Raw genomic sequence first — 18,651 nt, 5'->3', positions numbered from 1 at the left:
ATAGGGGTGAGCATAACTGCCTTCCAAGCAGATGACCCAGGTTTGATTCCTGGCCAATGCATTGCTCATTTATTTTGAACCTTATCCACGGCCTCTTGTGTTTTAAACTGAGTGGACAAAAACAGGGCGAACGAAACATTTGACAGGAATGAAATAAAATGCAGATACCTTTTTCATTTTTTGTTCGGACATAATTCTTTTTTGATGAAAAATATTGGAAGAGAAAATCAAGTCTCTGACCGAATAAATGAATTTTCAGCCAGACACAAAGACTCAAAGTAAAAGTAGAGGAACAAATTTCAGCTCCCACACTGTGTGTTGCGCAATCCTGGTGCCTGATGAAGTTAATATGAACGTTACTGAGGTGGTTACATTATTATGACAAATAAGATCTGCCAATAGATAAAACACTGGAAAATCTCAGCAGGTCTGACAGCATCTGTAAAGAAAGAAAAGAGCTGACGTTTCGAGTCCAGATGACTCTTTGTCAAAGCTTTGACAATGGGTCGTCTGGACTCGAAACGTCAGCTCTTTTCTCTCCTTACAGATGCTGCCAAACTTGCTGAGATTTTCCAGCATTTTCTCTTTTGGTTTCAGATTCCAGCGTCCGCAGTGATTTGCTTTCATTTGTTAAATAAGCAGCTGCTGTGGCCGCGTGGTTAAGGCGTTGGATTTGAAACCCGATGGGGTTTCTCCGTGCAGATTCGAGCCCCGCTGCCAGCGAGTGTGATTGGAAATGTTTGCTTTAGACAGCCACAGAGTTGCAAATCCTATTTTTTTGGAAATAATTATTTGGATCTCCAGCATGCTTTCAGCTACATAACAAGAAGGTGAGCTTGGAAAGGACACCTGAGTGTCCTCAGTCTGGCAAGGACAAGATAGGCCGAATGGATTCCTTCTATGCTGTTACATTTCTCTGGTTCTTTCTAAGGTGACATGAGGAAAATCAAAGCATGAGCAGAATGACAAAGGCATCAACAGGGGCACAAGGACAAAACAAGGTCTCACGTCAGAGGAAGATTTTTATTAATGACACACAGAGCATAAGAAATACATTTATTTAATTGAGCTGGATCCTGGAAAATGAAACAAACTTCGAACCAATCAGTGCCTATCTGAGAACTGGCAAGGAATATGGCTGACGTTGATACGGTTCATAGTGAATTTGTTTATAGAATAATAGAATCATGCAGTACAGAAGAGGCTCTTCGGCCCATCGAGTCTGCTCTGACATCGAAGAAGCATCTGATCTCCAATCAAATCGCATCCACCACCACTTGACCCATAGGCCTGAATGTTATGATATGCCAATTGCTGAACACATACTTTTAAAGGATGTGAGGCAACTTGCCTCCATCACCTTCCAAGGCAGCGCATTCCCGACCGTCACTACCCTTGGGTAAAAATGTTTTTCCGCACATCCACCCTCAACTTCCTGCCCCTCACATTGAACCTATGTCCTCTTTTTACTGACCCTTCAACCAAGGGGAACAGCTGCTTCCTATCCACTCTGTCGATGCCCTCATAATTTTGTACAGCTCGATCAGGTCCCCCCTCAGTATTCTCTGCTCTCAAGAAAACAATCCAAGCCTACCCAATCTCCCTTCAGAACTTACATGTTCCATCCCAGACAGCATCACGGTGAATTTCCTCTGCACCCCCTCCAGTGCAATCACATCCTTGCTACCTTGTGGCGACCAAAACAGCACACAGTACTCTAGCTGTGGCCCCACCAAAGTTCTATGCAACTCCAACATGACATTTTATTGCAGTCGATGCCCCGATTGTTAAAGACAAGTGCCCCATATGTTTTTTTTTCACCATCCTACTAATATACCCTTCTACCTTCAGAGATTATGGACAAACACGCCAATGTCCCTATATTCCACAGAACTTCCAAGTGCCATGCCCTTCATTGAATACTTCCTTGCCAAATTATTCCTTCCAAAGTGTGTTAGCTCACATCTTTCGGGGTTAAATTCCATCTGCCACTTATCCGCCCGTTTGATTATCCTGTCTATATCTTCTTGCAGACTAAGAAACTCAGCCTCCCTTTCACCACCCAGCCAATCTTTATGCCATCTGCAAAGTCACTCATCCTACCCCGTCATTTATATTAATGATTTGGATGAGAATTTAGAAGGCATGGTTAGTACGTTGGCAAATTACGCCAAGATTGGTGGCAGAGTGGACAATGAAGAAGGTTACCTCGGATATCAGTGGGATCTTGATCAATTGAGTCAATGGGCCAATGAATGGCAGATGGAATTTGATTTAGATAAATGTAAGGTGATGTATTTTGGTGGATTAAACCATGACAAGACCTATTCAGTTCATGGTAAGACGTTGGGGTGAGTTATAAAACAAAGAGATCTCGGGGTACAGGTTCATAGCTCCTTGAAAGTGGAGTCACATGTGGACAGGGTGGTGAAGAAGACATTCGACATGCTTGGTTTCAGTGGTCAGAACATTGAACATGGGAGTTGGGACATCTTGTTGAAATTGTACAAGACATTCGTAAGGTCACGTTTGGAATACTGTGTACAGTTCTGGTCACCCTATTATGGGAAGGAAGGATATTAAACTAGAAAGAGTGCAGAAAAGATTTATTAGGATGCTACCAGGATTTGATGGTTTGAGTTATAAGGAGGGTCTGGATAGACTGGAACTTTTTTTTCCCCTGGAGCACAGGAGACCTAGAGGTGATATAAAGAGGCGTATATCATAATGAGGAAATAGATAAGGTAGATAGCCAACAGCTTTTCCCCACAATAAGGGAGTCTAAAACTAGAGAACATAGGTTTACGATGAGAGGGGAGGGATACAAAAGGGTCCAGAAGGGCAATTTATTTCACACACAGAGTGGTGTGTGGAACGAGTTGCCAGAGGTAGTAGAGGCGGGTACCATTTTGTCTTTTAAAAAGAATTTAGACAATTACATGGGTGAGCTGGATATAGAGGGATATGGACCAAACACGGGCAATAGGGACGAACTTAATGGCAAAAATTGGGCGGCATGGACATGTTGTGCCGAAGGGCCTTTTTCCATGCTGTGAACCTCCATGACTCGATTTATTGACACAAACAGCAAATCCAAATTATGTTTCCCTGCTGCCATCTCCTGGCTGAACGCAAGTTGTGCAACAAGGTCACGATTCAATCAAACCTTAACAGATTGGAGTGAAATAACATCAACATGGTTCTGACCGATTAACATGATTGCAAAACATGATATTAATCAAATTCCATGTCCCAAGTAGCTGCTTTCTGATTGGGCGACCCTGTTCACCCCGATCTATCGGAAAGTGTAAAACTCCCAGAACGGGAATGTCGGTTATATAATTCTCTAAGCTGTGATTTCTCTGCCACTTGATTGCTTGTGTATTCGTTCTATAAATACAGAGGGGGTGACAGAGCCAGGTGGTGTTGTGGTGACTGTGCGAGCATTTGACCAAGGGTCAGTTCCTGACCCAGAGTTTTGACTTATTTAATTGGCTATCTCTGGTCAGAACAGAAGGGGGTCACTCCTAAAAATAAAAATCACCAAATATTCTCATCATCCATGTGTTTCTAACATAAAATCCGCTTCAATTTCCGTTCAGTGGAAACTTTGTTCAAATGAACTGCAAATCTAATCAGAGTTATCAGTCAGAAACAACAGCAAAAAGGTGGCTCAAACTGTCCAGAGAAACGAGACAAGCGAAGTTCAGGTTAAAAATATGGGCCAAGGACACACCTGGTGTCTGCTGAAATCAGCAACTAAGGTAGTTTTGTAATTATAACTAATGAAAATAACAACTGCTTACGCAGAGTGAGCGATGGTGGTATCGTGGTGAGCATAGCTGCCTTGACCCGGGTTCGATTTCCGGCCATCGCATTGGTAATGTGTATTGGACATTATCGGCGCCCTCTTGTGGTTTACACGCACCATTTGACTGAAATGAAGTGGACTTTATTTTTCGGATGCAGAATTCGGGTTCAATTTGATTTTAATGAAAGGTTATTGAAAAAGAATAACAAGTCTCTGAACTAGTGAATGAGTTCTGGATCAGAGACAAAGATACAATTTAAAAGGAGACGAAAAATTTCAACTCACACGCTGTGCTGTGCATCATTCCGGTGCCTGATAAAGGTCTGTGAATGTTGCTAAGGCGGTTACATCACAATAGCCAATAAGCAGCTGCGATGGCCGAGTGGTTAAGGCGTTGGACTTGAAATCCAATGGGGTTTCCCCGCGCAGGTTCGAACTCTGCTCGCAGCGGGTGCGATTTGAAATGTTAACTCGACTGCTTCAGGGCAGCCACTGGCTCAAAGAAGGCTCGCAAAGTTTTGGCATTTAGTATTTGGATCTCCATCGTGCATTCAGCTGCATGGCTCCGGGCTGGGTGCAGGAAGATGGGCTTGGAAAGGACACCTGGGTGTCCTTATTATTTTGTAAATTGAATTTGTGTCTTTATATGCCCTGTTGTGAATAGAACTCCCACTCACCTGATGAAGGAGCAGCAAGCTTTGTTACCAAATAAACCTGTTGGACTTTCACCTGGTGTTGAGAGATTTCTTGCTGTGTCCTTGGACTGGCATGGCAGGATAGGTTCAATGGCTTCCTTCTGTGCTCTTATTTTTCTATAATTCTTCCTGTGGTTCGATGAGAAAATTCATAACATGAACATTTTCTTTTAAAAGCAGCATCAAGGCACAAAGGCAAAATACGGTCTCATGTCAGAGGAAGATTCTTATGCAATGGCATAAGAATGCACACAGAGCATAAAAATACATTTCATCAGAATACATTGAATGAATATTTCAAAATGCTGCTTCGATGATATCACATCATGTTCATTCAAACACATTGCAACAAGCTGGTCATTACTGGGCGTTCTGTATTCCTCGTTATAACAGTTTGGGAATGGAAGGAGCAGGTTCACATCTGCACATTGACAGGATCAAACTGTCTCAGATTGACAGCTCCCAGGACAGGCTTTCCTCTCCTCTCGCTCTGTGCTGTGGATTCTCAGGGATCAGTTGGAGTTTCCCAGCACAGTAACTGTAAAAGCCTCTGAGGCCAGCAATGCTCACAGTGTCTGCTCCCCAGATTCAGGGGGCTGCAGCCAATCAGAGCTGTGCCTGATTTAACCCAGAACTGGTTGAAATGATGATATTGTTCACAAGCTGAATTCTATTTGATCAGATGAAGATACAGATTGTGTGCACTCAGTCACTAAACAACAATATCCCGCCTTCACATAGAGTCGATGAGAGTGGTTGGAGGGAGAGACAGAGACAGAGTGAGTTAGGGCGGCGAGACACAGACGGCCAGACAATGTCTCAGTGACAGAAATCCTTGTAAATTCTGGCTTTAGCCAGAAAGATTCTCTTGGAGAAACAGAAGCTGCAGTATCAGTTCTCACTGATATTGTGGAAGAGACACATTATTAATCCCACACTCAGGAACAGTGCTGCCTTTTCACAGAAGAGATGGGGAGAGGCAAAATAAACTGAATGGTCCAGTTCGAAACAGTGTGCAGGCTCAGAGGGAGTGAGGTTCAGGGAGATATTTGAAAGTGAGATAGTTTCGGACAGTCGTTCGCAAAGTGGATAGGATCCTTGGCTTCACAAATGGAAGCACTGAGTGTCCATTGGATCCCTCATAATCCATTGTGAGAAAGGAGGCCATTTGCCCATTGCATCTGCACTGACTCGCTGGAAGAACATCTTTTCCCATGGCTAACCCTCTTAACCTACACATCTTGGGTCATTAAGGGGCAATATATCATGTCTAATCTATTTATTCTGCACATCTTTAGTCTTTGGGAGGAAACTGGAGCACCTGGGGAAAACCCATGCAGATACAGGGAGAATGTGCAAACTCCACACAGTCAGCCATGGCGGAATTGAGCATGGGTGTCTGGCGCTGTGAAGCAGCAGCGCTAACCAGTGCCACTCTGCTGGTGTAACTTTAACAATCCAATTCCTTTCTGAATGCCTCACTTGAAGCAGCATCACCACATTGTCAGACAATGCATCCCAGAGCTGAACTACTCGCTGTGGGAAAGGGTTTTCTCATTATGCTTCAATCACTAACGAAGGGTCAGTAAATTGGTCCACGGGGGTAAAAGGGTTTCATATGATGTGACCCTTCGTAAACTGGGTCTGTATTCTCTGTGATTTAGAAGCATGAGAGGCAAAACATTAAAACATACAAGATTCTGAAGGGGTTTGATTTTGTGGACATTGGGAGATTGCGGAAGCTGGCTCAGTGTAAGGATCAGATCATTTCACACTGACATGAGAATACATTTCTGCACTCATTGGGTTGTGATCCCTTGACATGCTCCATTGTTGAATACACTAGTGGTGGCACAGTGGTTAGCATTGCTGCCTCAAAGCACCAGGGAACCGGGTTCAATTCCACCTTGGCTGATTGCCTGTATCATGTTTGCATGTCCTCCCCATGTTTGCGATTCCTTCCATTCTCCAAATGTTAGGTGGATTGACCATGCTAAACTGCCTGTTAGTGTCCCAAATATATTGGTTCGGGGGATTAGCAGAATATGTGGGGTTACCGGGATAGGTTCTGGGTGGGATGCTCTGTCAGAGAGTCAGTGCAGATTCAATGGACCAAATGGCCTCCATCTACACTGCAGGTTATGACAGTCTATGACAATTAAGGCTGAGATAGACAAATTTTGGTTTCTCAGGGAATCAAGGGAGTGAGGAGTAAAATGCAGTTCAATCCCAATATCTGAAACTCGTTAAGCAGCTGGAATGCCCACATCTGGAGTCTGCATCCACAGTTTGGAACCCACACTTTCAAAAAGATATACAGCTGATAGAAAGAGTGGAAAGCTGTGTAACCAGGAAAATGGAAGGCATGAGGGGAATACTTTATGAGGGATTAGGAATTATTGGATTGCAACCTTTCAAGAGGCTGATTTATGGTTTAGTTCAAATTTATAAATTAGTACATAACCTTATTACCCAAGCTTGAAAAGTTCTTTATTCGGAGTTACCATAGTTTTGGTGATCGTCAGTATAAACTACAGAAATTTGATTCACATCTTAAAAGTCACAGTTTGTTTTCTCCCCAATAGAATTGCTGATATTTCAAATGATTTTGTTGGGAATGCTGAAAATGTAGTGACTTTTAGAAAACTTGTCAGAAACATAGTGTGATTTCTATCTATGTATTGTCTGATGATGTTGCTGTTCTTGTTTTAATGCTGTGCCTCTGTGCTTTGCACTGTATGGCAATAAAGATACAGAAATCATAATTGTTTTGAATGGTTTAACATTATTGATGAGCCACATAGTAAATGTCTGCCCTTATTTCCTGTGTTCTTGTGACTGGACAAGACACAAGCATGGATACTGAGGGGAAAAAAAGGGTGGACATTGCAGAGGCAATGTTTAAAAGTTTTCTATCCGAGCTAGTTATATGGGTGGTGCCAGAGGACTGGAGAATTGCAAATGGTAAACACACTTCTTCAGAAAAGGCTGTGAGGATAAGCCAGCTAAATCCAATCAGTTTAACCTCAGCAACGAGGTTAAACTGGTTTGAGGTTTAATCTCCAAACACTGGAGATTAAATTAACACTCACTTGTGCTAATGTACATTAAGGAAAACACATACATAATTATTAAAGGGGGATCATATTTAACTTGCTTCAGATTTTAATGAGGGTAACAGAAAAGGTTGATGAGGGTAATGTGGTTAATGTGAACATGGACTGGCAAAAAACATTTTATAAATAAAGGGGCACACAGCAAACTTGTGGTAACATTTGGAGCTGATAGAATAAAAGGGACAGCAGCAACATGGATAGGAATCTGACAGAGTGACAGGAAACACAGCAGTGGGAAATGTTTTTATTTGGAATGGAGGTCGGTTAAAGTGGGATTCCAGGAGGGTTGGTGTTAGGAATACTGCTCTTCCTGACGCATATTAGAGACATTGGCAATGCTGCACAAAGCACATATTCAAACTGTGGTAATTACACAATGTGGAGATGCCGGCGTTGGGGTAATCACAGTAAGAGTTTTAACAACACCAGGTTAAAGTCCAACAGGTTTATTTGGTAGCAAATGCAATTAGCTTTCGGAGCGCTGCTCCTTCGTCAGATGGAGTGGATATCTGCTCTCAAACAGGGTATACAGAGACACAAAATCAAGTTACAGAATACTGATTAGAATGCAAATCTCTCCAGCCAACCAGGTCTTAAAGATACAGACAATGTGAGTGGAAGGAGCATTAAGCACAAGTTAAAGAGATGTGTATTGTCTGCAGACAGGACAGCCAGTGAGATTCTGCAAGTCCAGGAGGCAAGCTGTGGGGGTCACTGATAGTGTGACATAAATCCAAGATCCCGATTTAGGCCATCCTCATGTGTACGGAACTTGGCAATCAGTTTCTACTCAGTGACTCTGCGCTGTCGTGTGTCGTGAAGACCGCCTTGGAGAACGCTTACCCGAAGATCAGAAGCTGAATGCCCGTGACCGCTGAAGTGCTCCCCCACAGGAAGAGAACAGTCTTGCCTGGTGATTGTCGAGCGGTGTTCATTCATCCGTTTTCGTAGCATCTGCATGGTTTCCCCAATGTACCATGCCTCGGGACATCCTTTCCTGCAATGTATCAGGTGGACAACGCTGGCCGAGTTGCAAGAGTAGGTACCGTGTACTTGGTAGACGGTGTACTCACGTGAGATGATGGCATCGGTGTCGATAATCCAGGACGTCTTGCAGAGGTTGCTGTGGTAGGGTTGCATGGTGTCGTGGTCCATGTTCTCCTGAAGGCTGGGTAGTTTGCTGCGGACAATGGTCTGTTTGAGGTTGTGCGGTTGTTTGAAGGCGAGAAGTGGGGGTGTGGGGATGGCCTTGGCGAGATGTTCGTCTTGATCAATGACATGTTGAAGGCTCCGGAGGAGATGCCGTAACTTCTCCGCTCCGGGGAAGTACTGGACGACGGAGGATACTCTGTCCACCGTGTCTCGTGTTTGTCTTCTGAGGAGGGTGGTGAGGTTTTTAACCCCCGTATACACAGGATCTGCTCAGATGAGGAGGATCGCAACGGACACCTCCAGACGCTGAAAGATGCCCTCACAAGAACAGGATATGGCGCTCGACTCATCGATCGACAGTTCCGACGCGCCACAGCGAAAAACCGCACTGACCTCCTCAGAAGACAAACACAGGACACGGTGGACAGAGTATCCTTCATCGTCTAGTACTTCCCGTCAGTGGCTGACTTTAATCTTCCTGTGGATTCGGACAATCAAGTTTGCAGAGGTAGCCATGAGGAAGAATTCAGAGTGCATTCGGCACAGTTTCCATGAAGAATATTTTGTGAATCCAAGCAGAAATCAGGCCATTTTGAATATTGTAATGTGTAATGAGACAGCTTTCATAAACAATCAGAGTAAAAGCTCCGCTGGGAAACAGTGACCTTAACATGGTGGAATTTAGCATTCAGTTTGAGAGTGCAAACTTGGGTCAGAAGCAACTGTGTTCAACGTAAATAAGGGTAATTGCAAAGGAATGAGAGCAGAGTTGGCGAGACTGGACTGCACAAGATATTTAGCAGAAAAGACGATCGATCAGCAATGACATACATTATGAAAATAGTTTTTGACTCACAAAAAACACTCTATGTGTTTCTGGAGTCACTTTGTGCAGATTGTGTAATGGTCAAGTTCTGCCTTTCCAGCTTCTCTCCAAGAATGTGGGAGTGTGTCGAGAAAGGACTAAAACAATTGTAATTTCCTTTTTTTAAACTTGATCGGCAAAAGATTCCCACAGCTACTGTAACTAGCTCTCTAAGGAGAGTCACCCTTAGATTCATAGTTACTCCCGCTTTTATAGATTGTGAAACTGCAATATTGTTTGCATATTTCAAGATGATCTCTATATAAGAAAATCAGAATATTTACAGAATGTTTTAGTGGCAAGTTGCTTCTCCTTGCTTTATTTACATGAGCAAGTTGCTCTTCTGTGAAGATATAGGTCTACATGGCTTATTCTACCTTGGGGACATGGTGGCACAGTGGTTAGCACTGCTACACCTCAGCACCAGGGACCCGGGTTCAATTCCAGTCTTGGGTGACTGTGTCGACATTTGCATGTTCTCTCCGTGTCTGCATGAGTTTCCTCTGGGTGCTGTGGTTTCCTCCCACAGTTCAAAGATGTGCCATGCTAAATTGCCCCCTAGTGCCAGGGGGACAAGCAGGGTTAACAAATGGGGTTACGGGGATAGGGCCTGGCTGGGATTGTTGTTGATGCAGGCTCAATGGGCCAAATGGCCTCCTTCAGCACGACAGGGAATCTTATTCTGAATCTTATGTCTCTTCGCCCTCCACTTCTTCTCCCCCTGCCCTGGAATTTCAATGGCGGGGTGTTGCTGGGCCTCCCACTAAGATAAACCTGATTCAAGAGTACTTATCTGAAAGGTAACACTGTATTCAATATGTGCATACTGTCTTGGACCTTTTTTCTCTGAAACGTAGAAGGCTGAGGGGTGATCTTATAGAGGTCTTGAAAATAATGAGGGGCATAGATCAGCTTGATAGTCAATATCTTTTCCCAAAGGTAGGGGAGTCTAAAACTAGAGGGAATAGGTTTCAGGTGAGAGGGGAGAGATACAAAAGTGTCCAGAGGAGCAATTTTTTCACAGAGGGTGGTGAGTGTCTGGAACAAGCTGCCAGAGGTAGTAGTAGGGCAGGTACAATTTTATCTTTTTAAGTGTTTAGACAGTTACATGGGTAAGATGGGTATAGAGGAATTGGCCAAATGCGGGCAATTACGACTAGCTTAGGGGTGTTTTAAAAAAAAAGGGGGCGCCATGGACAAGTTGGGCCAAAGCACCTGTTTCCATGCTGTAAACCTCTATAACAAAGATATATACCAGTGACAAACAAGGATTCTGGAAGGGAATAAATCAACCATGGTTAACCGAGGAAGTTAAAGATTGCATTAAACTGAAAGACGAACATAGGATGTTTCATATATTAGTGGTAAGACAGAGCATTGGGGAAGTTTCAAAAACCAACAAATGATGACCAAAAAGATACTAACGTGGGAGAAGATGAACTACAAACGTAAATGAACAAGTAATATAAAAGGGATCAGAAAGAGCTTCTTTAAATATATAAAAATAAAGAGGGAGACTAAAGTGAACATAAGCTCCTGAGAGATTGAGACTGGGAAATAAAGGGGAACCAGAAAGTGGCAGAGGAGTGAAATACATAGTCTGTGTCAGGATGGCCAAGTCATCGAAGGTGCTGCGTTCAGGTCACAGTCTCCTCGAGAGGCATGCGTTCAAATTCCAGTCCTTACATTGATGAAGGGAGGCAGTGGCGTCATGGGCTAGTGATCCAGAGACTCTGGGGAATGCTTGAGGGACCTGGGCTCAAAACCCAGCAGGGCAGATTGTGAAATTTGAATTCAATATGAATCTGCAATCAACAATCTAATTGTTGCTTGTCATAAAACCCTATTTGGTTGACTAATGAGCTTCAGGGAAGGAAATCTGCTGCAGGAGTGTGCTTGAATTATCAAGTCCAGAGGTAACAAAAATATGGATGAGGGTTTCAGGTACGGGTGAGCTGAGATATTACAAACAATGTGTGATGTTACACAGCTGGAAATAGGTGATCTTGGTGAAGGAACAGATATGTGGTCAGAATCTCATTTCCGAGTCTAATGAGGTGCCAAGATTATGAGGGTTTGTTTCAACGTCGGACAGTGATCAGTGGGGGAGATGGAGTCAGTGATTGGGAACGGAATTTGGGGTGGGAACATTGGTTTTCCAAATATTTAATTGGGGGAATTCTCTGCTTAGCCAGTACTAGAGGTCGGAGAAGGAGTCTAATAATTTAATAACAGTGAATTGGTTGTGAGAGGTGATGGTGGGGTAGAGCTGGGTGTTACCAGCAAACATGTGAAAACTAACTGTGCTTTCAGATAATGCCACTGAGGGATAAGGTGCAGATGAAAAATTGGAGGGAGTCAAGGATAGATCCTTGGGCGATTTGGGTGGTAACAAAACAGGAGTGGGAAGAGAAATCATTGCAGGTGATATTCTGCATATGAAGGAAAAGATCGGAACGGGGTAAATGCAGTCTTACCCAGCTAAACTATCCCGCCTTATCCTTCTCAGCCTGTCCACACCTTTGACATGGTTGACTGCACTATCCTGCTCCAATACCTTCCCACTGTCAGGTTAGTGTGCACAGCAGATGAAGATGGTAATGTACCTGACATCCTGGGAAAACTCATGATAAATGAAGGGCTGCGCCTCAGTGAACGAGTGTAGAGAAAGCTGGAGTTCTCAATCATCTTCATTTCGAGCGGCAGCTCCTCCATCTCAATGTGTGTCGTCAGATCAGGCCATTCTGCTCAGTCTGTAAGAGAGAAAGAGGCTATAATTAAAACCAAACAATAAGGGAGATCCACTCAGAGTAAGCAAACCCCACCCCCAAAGCAGAGCACAGGAAGATCCCAGTATCTAACCGTGGCCTCTGCAAAGTGAGCTGCTTTAACCCAGTGTGGCACTGAGCCCCACACACAGAGCACAGGAAGATTCCAGTTTATGTACTGATTGGTCTGACTCCAGGGGAGTTTGCAACACCAGCATTGCTGAGACTGGGGATCTGCAGCATGATATGTTTACACAGGAAGCTGCCATTGGAAACCCTGAGCTACGATTTATAGAATCCAACAGCGCAGAAGGAGGCCATTCGGCCCATCGAGTCTGTACCAACCACAATCCCACCAGGTCCAATCTCCATAACCTCATGCATTTATCCAAGCTGGTCCCCCTGACAGGAAATGGCAATTTAGCATGGCCAATCCACCTAACCCGCATATCTTTGGACTTTGGGAGGAAACCGGAGCACCCGGAGGAAACCCACGGGGAGAACGTGCAAACTCCACACAGACAGTGATCCAAGCCGTAATCGAACTCGGGTCCCTGGCGCTGTGAGGCAGCAGTGCGAACCACTCTGCCGCCCCATTTACAGCCGGGCAGGGCGGGATTCCCGCGACCAAAACCCTTCCCCCATCCGGAGCCTCGCCGCGGGCTCAGGATCCGGGACCGGGGACTGAAACCACTGACGGGACATTTGCTGCCGCTCCGCGCGGTGTCTGATGGGCCCGGGGATTTTGTCTGATGGGCCCGGGGTCAATCCCCGCCAACGGCCTGTGACCGGCAGCTGGGAAAACCAATCGGAAATTGACGCATCGCGGTTATCCAATGGACGCTCGGCGTCGACTGAGTGACAGCTACTTTATCCAATCCGTGAGCTCCATCCGGCTGAACTGTGAGAACACTGAAAATGACGCTACCAATTCTAACCAATCGTAAACCGCGCTGATGGCAACAGACGCCCTCAATGTGATTGACATCTTCTTCAGCCAATCGTAACCCACTGCCCAATCGGATTGCGCCGCTCCTGCGCGACTCGCGCAGCGTCTCTCCCAGCCCAGCGTCATTGCGTCATTCAATTCGATCCGGAGCTGAAACCAATGAGAAATCAAAGAGCTGGAGGCGGAAAGAATCCTTAAAGTGGAACCAAGCAGAAAATTCTAGTTGTATAATTATAATTCGTTGACGGCAGTTAAAGTGGCCAAAGGACTGCGGAAAGTCAGAGGATGCAAAATGCGAGACCCACGGGAGAGGAATGAGGAAATAAATGAAGGAAACAGACGACAAAAATGAACGAAAGGAAAGCAAGCGAGAAGCAGGGGCATTGAGAGAGGGAATTCCAGAGCTGAAACCCAGAGAGCTGAAATTACGATCATCAGTGGTGGAATGAACCAAATCAGGGATGCTCACGAGGGCAGAATCATAGGAGGTCAGATATCTCAGATGATTGTTATGCTGGAGGTGATGAAAGGGAGGAAGAGCTGAGGAGGGTTTTGGAAACACGGATAAGAATATTAAAATTGAGACATTGCTTAACCACGAGTCAGTGTTTGTCACTGAGCACAGGGTTGATGCATTAACAGTATTTGGACTAAAATTCTGATTTAATGATGAGAAATCAATCAGCAGCTTTCTGGACACAGCAGCACAATAAATCGGATCAGAAGTGGACTACACGGCCCCTCAAGCCTGCTGCTCGATTCAATAGTATCATGTTTTAGATTCCCAAACCACAGAATCTTTACAATGCAGTAGCAGTCCATTTGGCCCATCAAGTCTACACTGCGTTATTGAAATTACACGCTATCTAATCCCACTCTCCCGCCTCATAGCCCCAGAGACCCGGGTTTGGTCCTGACGTTTGCTGACTGTGCATATTTTGCACATCTTCCCCCGTGGGTTTCCTCTGGGTGTTCTGGTTTACTCCTGTGGTTCAAAGATGTGCAGGTTAGCTGGATTGGCCATGTTAAATGTTCCTTCATTTTCCTAAGATGTGTACATTAGGCATTGAATATTTGCAATTTTGACACTTATTTTCAAAATGTTCTCCTGGTTCTTGATGAACTCTTGACTGGAACATGAAAACATCTATCATTGAATCCCTACATTGCAAAACGTGGTCATTCGGCCTATTGAGGCTGCACTGATTCTCTGACCTATCCACGCAACCTCACATATTTACCCTGTTAATCCTCCTAATCTAAACATACTGGGAGACATAAGGGCAGATCGAGCATGGTATATCCACTTACCCTATCAATGGAGTGTGGGAGAAACCAGAGCACCTGGAGGAAAGCCACATGGACACAGAGAAAATGTGGAAATTATGTACAGTCACCCAAGGCCTGAATTGAACCCGGGTCCCTGTCATTCTGCAGCAGCAGTGCGAAAGCCACACTTCTTTCTCTTCCATAAGACCATAAGACGTAGGAGCAGAATTAGGCCACTCAGCCCATCGAGTCTGCTCCGCCATTTTACTCATTCCCACTCTCCTGTCTTTTCCTCATAAACCCTGATCCCCTTATTAATCAAGAATCTATCTGTCTCTGTCTTAGAAACAGTCAATGATCTGGCCTCCACAGCCTTTTGCGGCAAAGATTTCCACAGATTCGCCACTCTCTGGCTGAAGAAATTCCACCTCATCTCTGTTTTAAAGGATCGTCCCTTTAGTCTTAGGTTGTGCCCTTTGGTTCGAGTTTTTCCCAGAAGTGGAAACATCCTCTCTGTGTCCACTCTATCCAGGCCTCGCAGTATCCGATGAGTTTCAATAAGATCCCCACTCGTCCTTGTAAACTCCAACGAGCACAGATCCAGAGTCCTCAACCATTCTTCATACAACAAGCTCCTCATTCCAAGGATCATTCTTGTGAACTTCCTCTGGACCTTTTCCAAGGCCAGCACATCCTTCCTTAGATATGGGGCCCAAACTGCTCACATTACTCCAAACGGGGTCTGACCAGAGCCTTTGCCAGCCTCAGAAGTGCATCCGTGCTCTTGTATTCCAGCCCTCGCGACATTGCATTTCCCTTCCGAACTGCCGACTGAACCTGCACGTTTACCTTAAGAGAATTTTGAACAAGGACTCCCAAGTCCCTTTGTGCTTCTGAGTTCCTAAGCATTTCACAATTTAAAAAATAATCTGCGCCTCCATTCCTCCTTCCAAAGTGCATAACCTCACACTTTTCCACATTGTATTCCATCTGCCACTTCTCTGCCCACTCTCCCAGCCGATCCAAGTCCTTCTGCAGTACACCTGCTTCCTCAATGCTACCTGTCCCTCGACAGGTCCTCTCAGACTTCTTTCCCTGAGGAAAAATATCCAACTTCTCAAATCGATCTTCATAGCTACAAATCTTAATCAATAGAATCATTCATGTGGATATGCTTTGCACTCTCCCCATTGCCTTCACAACCTTCTTCAAGTGTGGTGCCCAGAATTGGACGCAGTGCTCCAGGTGAGGCCTATCTAGTGTATTTAAAAGCTCAACATGATCTTCTTACTCATGTATTCAATCCTCCAATAAAACGTAGGATGCCATTTGCTTTATTACCTGCTCTCTCAACATGCCCAGCCACCTTCAATGACTTTTGTACTTAGAAACCGAGATCTCTTTTTTCCTGCATTTCCTTAAGAGTTTCTCCCTTTACTTCTCCACAATCTCAAAATGAATCAACTCACACTTCTCAGCATTGAACTTCATCTCGTGAGGTGATTGACCCGCACAGGTGCCCGACTGTGGCAATTCGGAGAATTTCAAGGTAACTTAGAACATAGAACATAGAACAGTACAGCACAGAACAGGCCCTTCGGCCCACGATGTTGTGCCGAGCTTTATCTGAAACCAAGATCAAGCTATCCCACTCCCTATCATCCTGGTGTGCTCCATGTGCCTATCCAATAACCGCTTAAATGTTTCTAAAGTGTCTGACTCCACTATCACTGCAGGCAGTCCATTCCACACCCCAACCACTCTCTGCGTAAAAAACCTACCTCTGATATCCGTCCTGTATCTCCCACCACGAACCCTATAGTTATGCCCCCTTGTAATAGCTCCATCCACCCGAGGAAATAGTCTTTGAACGTTCACTCTATCTATCCCCTTCATCATTTTATACACCTCTATTAAGTCTCCCCTCAGCCTCCTCCGCTCCAGAGAGAACAGCCCTAGCTCCCTCAACCTTTCCTCATATGACCTACCCTCCAAACCAGGCAGCATCCTGGTAAATCTCCTCTGCACTCCTTCCAGCACTTCCACATCCTTCCTATAGTGAGGTGACCAGAACTGCACACAGTATTCCAAATGTGGTCTCACCAAGGTCCTGTACAGTTGCAGCATAACCCCACGGCTCTGAAACTCCAACCCCCTGTTAATAAAAGCTAACACACTATAGGCCTTCTTCACAGCTCTATCCACTTGACTGGCAACCTTTAGAGATCTGTGGATATGGACCCCAAGATCTCTCTGTTCCTCCACAGTCTTCAGAACCCTACCTTTGACCCTGTAATCCACATTTAAATTTGTCCTACCAAAATGAATCACCTCACATTTATCAGGGTTAAACTCCATTTGCCATTTTTCAGCCCAGCTTTGCATCCTATCTATGTCTCTTTGCAGCCTACAACAGCACTCCACCTCATCCACTACTCCACCAATCTTGGTGTCATCAGCAAATTTACTGATCCACCCTTCAGCCCCCTCCTCTAAGTCATTAATAAAAATCACAAAGAGCAGAGGACCAAGCACTGATCCCTGCGGCACACCGCTAGCAACCTGCCTCCAATCCGAAAATTTTCCATCGACCACCACCCTCTGTCTTCGGTCAGACAGCCAGTTGCCTATCCAATCGGCCAACTTTCCCTCTATCCCACACCTCCTCACTTTCATCATAAGCCGACCATGGGGGACCTTATCAAACGCCTTACTAAAATCCATGTATATGACATCAACTGCCCTACCTTCATCAACACACTTAGTTACCTCCTCAAAAAATTCTATCAAATTTGTGAGGCACGACTTGCCCTTCACGAATCCGTGCTGACTATCTCGGATTAATCCGCATCTTTCTAAATGGTCGTAAATCCCATCCCTAAGGACCCTTTCCATCAATTTACCAACCACCGAAGTAAGACTAACCGGTCTATAATTACCAGGGTCATTTCTATTCCCTTTCTTAAACAGAGGAACAACATTCGCCATCTCCAGTCCTCTGGCACCATCCCCGTGGACAGCGAGGACCCAAAGATCAACGCCAAAGGCTCTGCAATCTCATCCCTTGCCTCCCAAAGAATCCTAGGATATATTTCATCAGGCCCAGGGGACTTATCGACCTTCAGTTTGTTCAAAACTGCCAAGACATCCTCCCTCCGAACATCTATTTCCTCCAGCCTATTAGCCTGTAACACCTTCTCTTCCTCAAAAACATGGCCCCTCTCCTTGGTGAACACTGAAGAAAAGTATTCATTCATCACCTCGCCTATCTCTACTGACTCCATACACAAGTTTCCACTACTGTCCTTGACCGGCCCGAACCTCACCCTGGTCATTCTTTTATTCCTCACAGAAGAGTAAAAACCCTTGGGGTTTTCCTTGATCCGACCCGCCAAGGACTTCTCATGTCCCCTCCTAGCTCTCCGAAGCCCCTTTTTCAGCTCATTCCTTGCTAACTTGTAACCCTCAATCGAGCCATCTGAACCTTGTTTCCTCATCCCTACATAAGCTTCCCTCTTCCTTTTCACAAGACATTCCACCTCTTTTGTGAACCATGGTTCCCTCACTCGGCCATTTCCTCCCTGCCTGACAGGAACATACCTATCAAGGACATCCAGTATTTGTTCCTTGAAAAAATTCCACTTTTCATTAGTTCCTTTCTCTGACAGTTTCTGTTCCCAACTTATGCCCCCTAATTCTTGCCTAATCGTATCATAATTACCCCTCCCCCAATTGTAAACCTTGCCCTGCCGTACGGCCCTATCCCTCTCCATTGCAATAACAAAAGTCACCGAATTGTGGTCACTATCTCCAAATTGCTCTCCCACAACCAAATCTAACACTTGGCCCGGTTCATTTCCCAGTACCAAATCCAATGTGGCCTCACCTCTAGTCGGCCCATCCACATATTGTGTCAGGAAACCCTCCCGCACACACTGCACAAAAACTGCCCCATCCAAACTATTTGACCTACAAAGGTTCCAATCAATATTTGGAAAGTTAAAGTCCCCCATGACAACTACCCTG

At 44.9% G+C, this 18,651-nt stretch overlaps 1 non-coding gene across 1 annotated transcript; it reads left to right on the top strand.

Moving 5' to 3' along the window:
- The first annotated feature begins 4,179 nt into the window (after positions 1–4,179).
- trnas-uga (transfer RNA serine (anticodon UGA)) lies at positions 4,180–4,261 on the top strand. The gene has a single exon. It is a non-coding gene; the product is annotated as a tRNA-Ser (tRNA).
- Positions 4,262–18,651: the final 14,390 nt, after the last annotated feature.

This window comes from Mustelus asterias, unplaced genomic scaffold (genome assembly GCF_964213995.1).
Source record: "Mustelus asterias unplaced genomic scaffold, sMusAst1.hap1.1 HAP1_SCAFFOLD_35, whole genome shotgun sequence".
Classification (NCBI taxonomy): Eukaryota; Metazoa; Chordata; class Chondrichthyes; order Carcharhiniformes; family Triakidae; genus Mustelus; species Mustelus asterias.
Note: the sequence above shows the minus strand (reverse complement) of the source record. Positions and strands in the feature narration are given on the sequence as shown.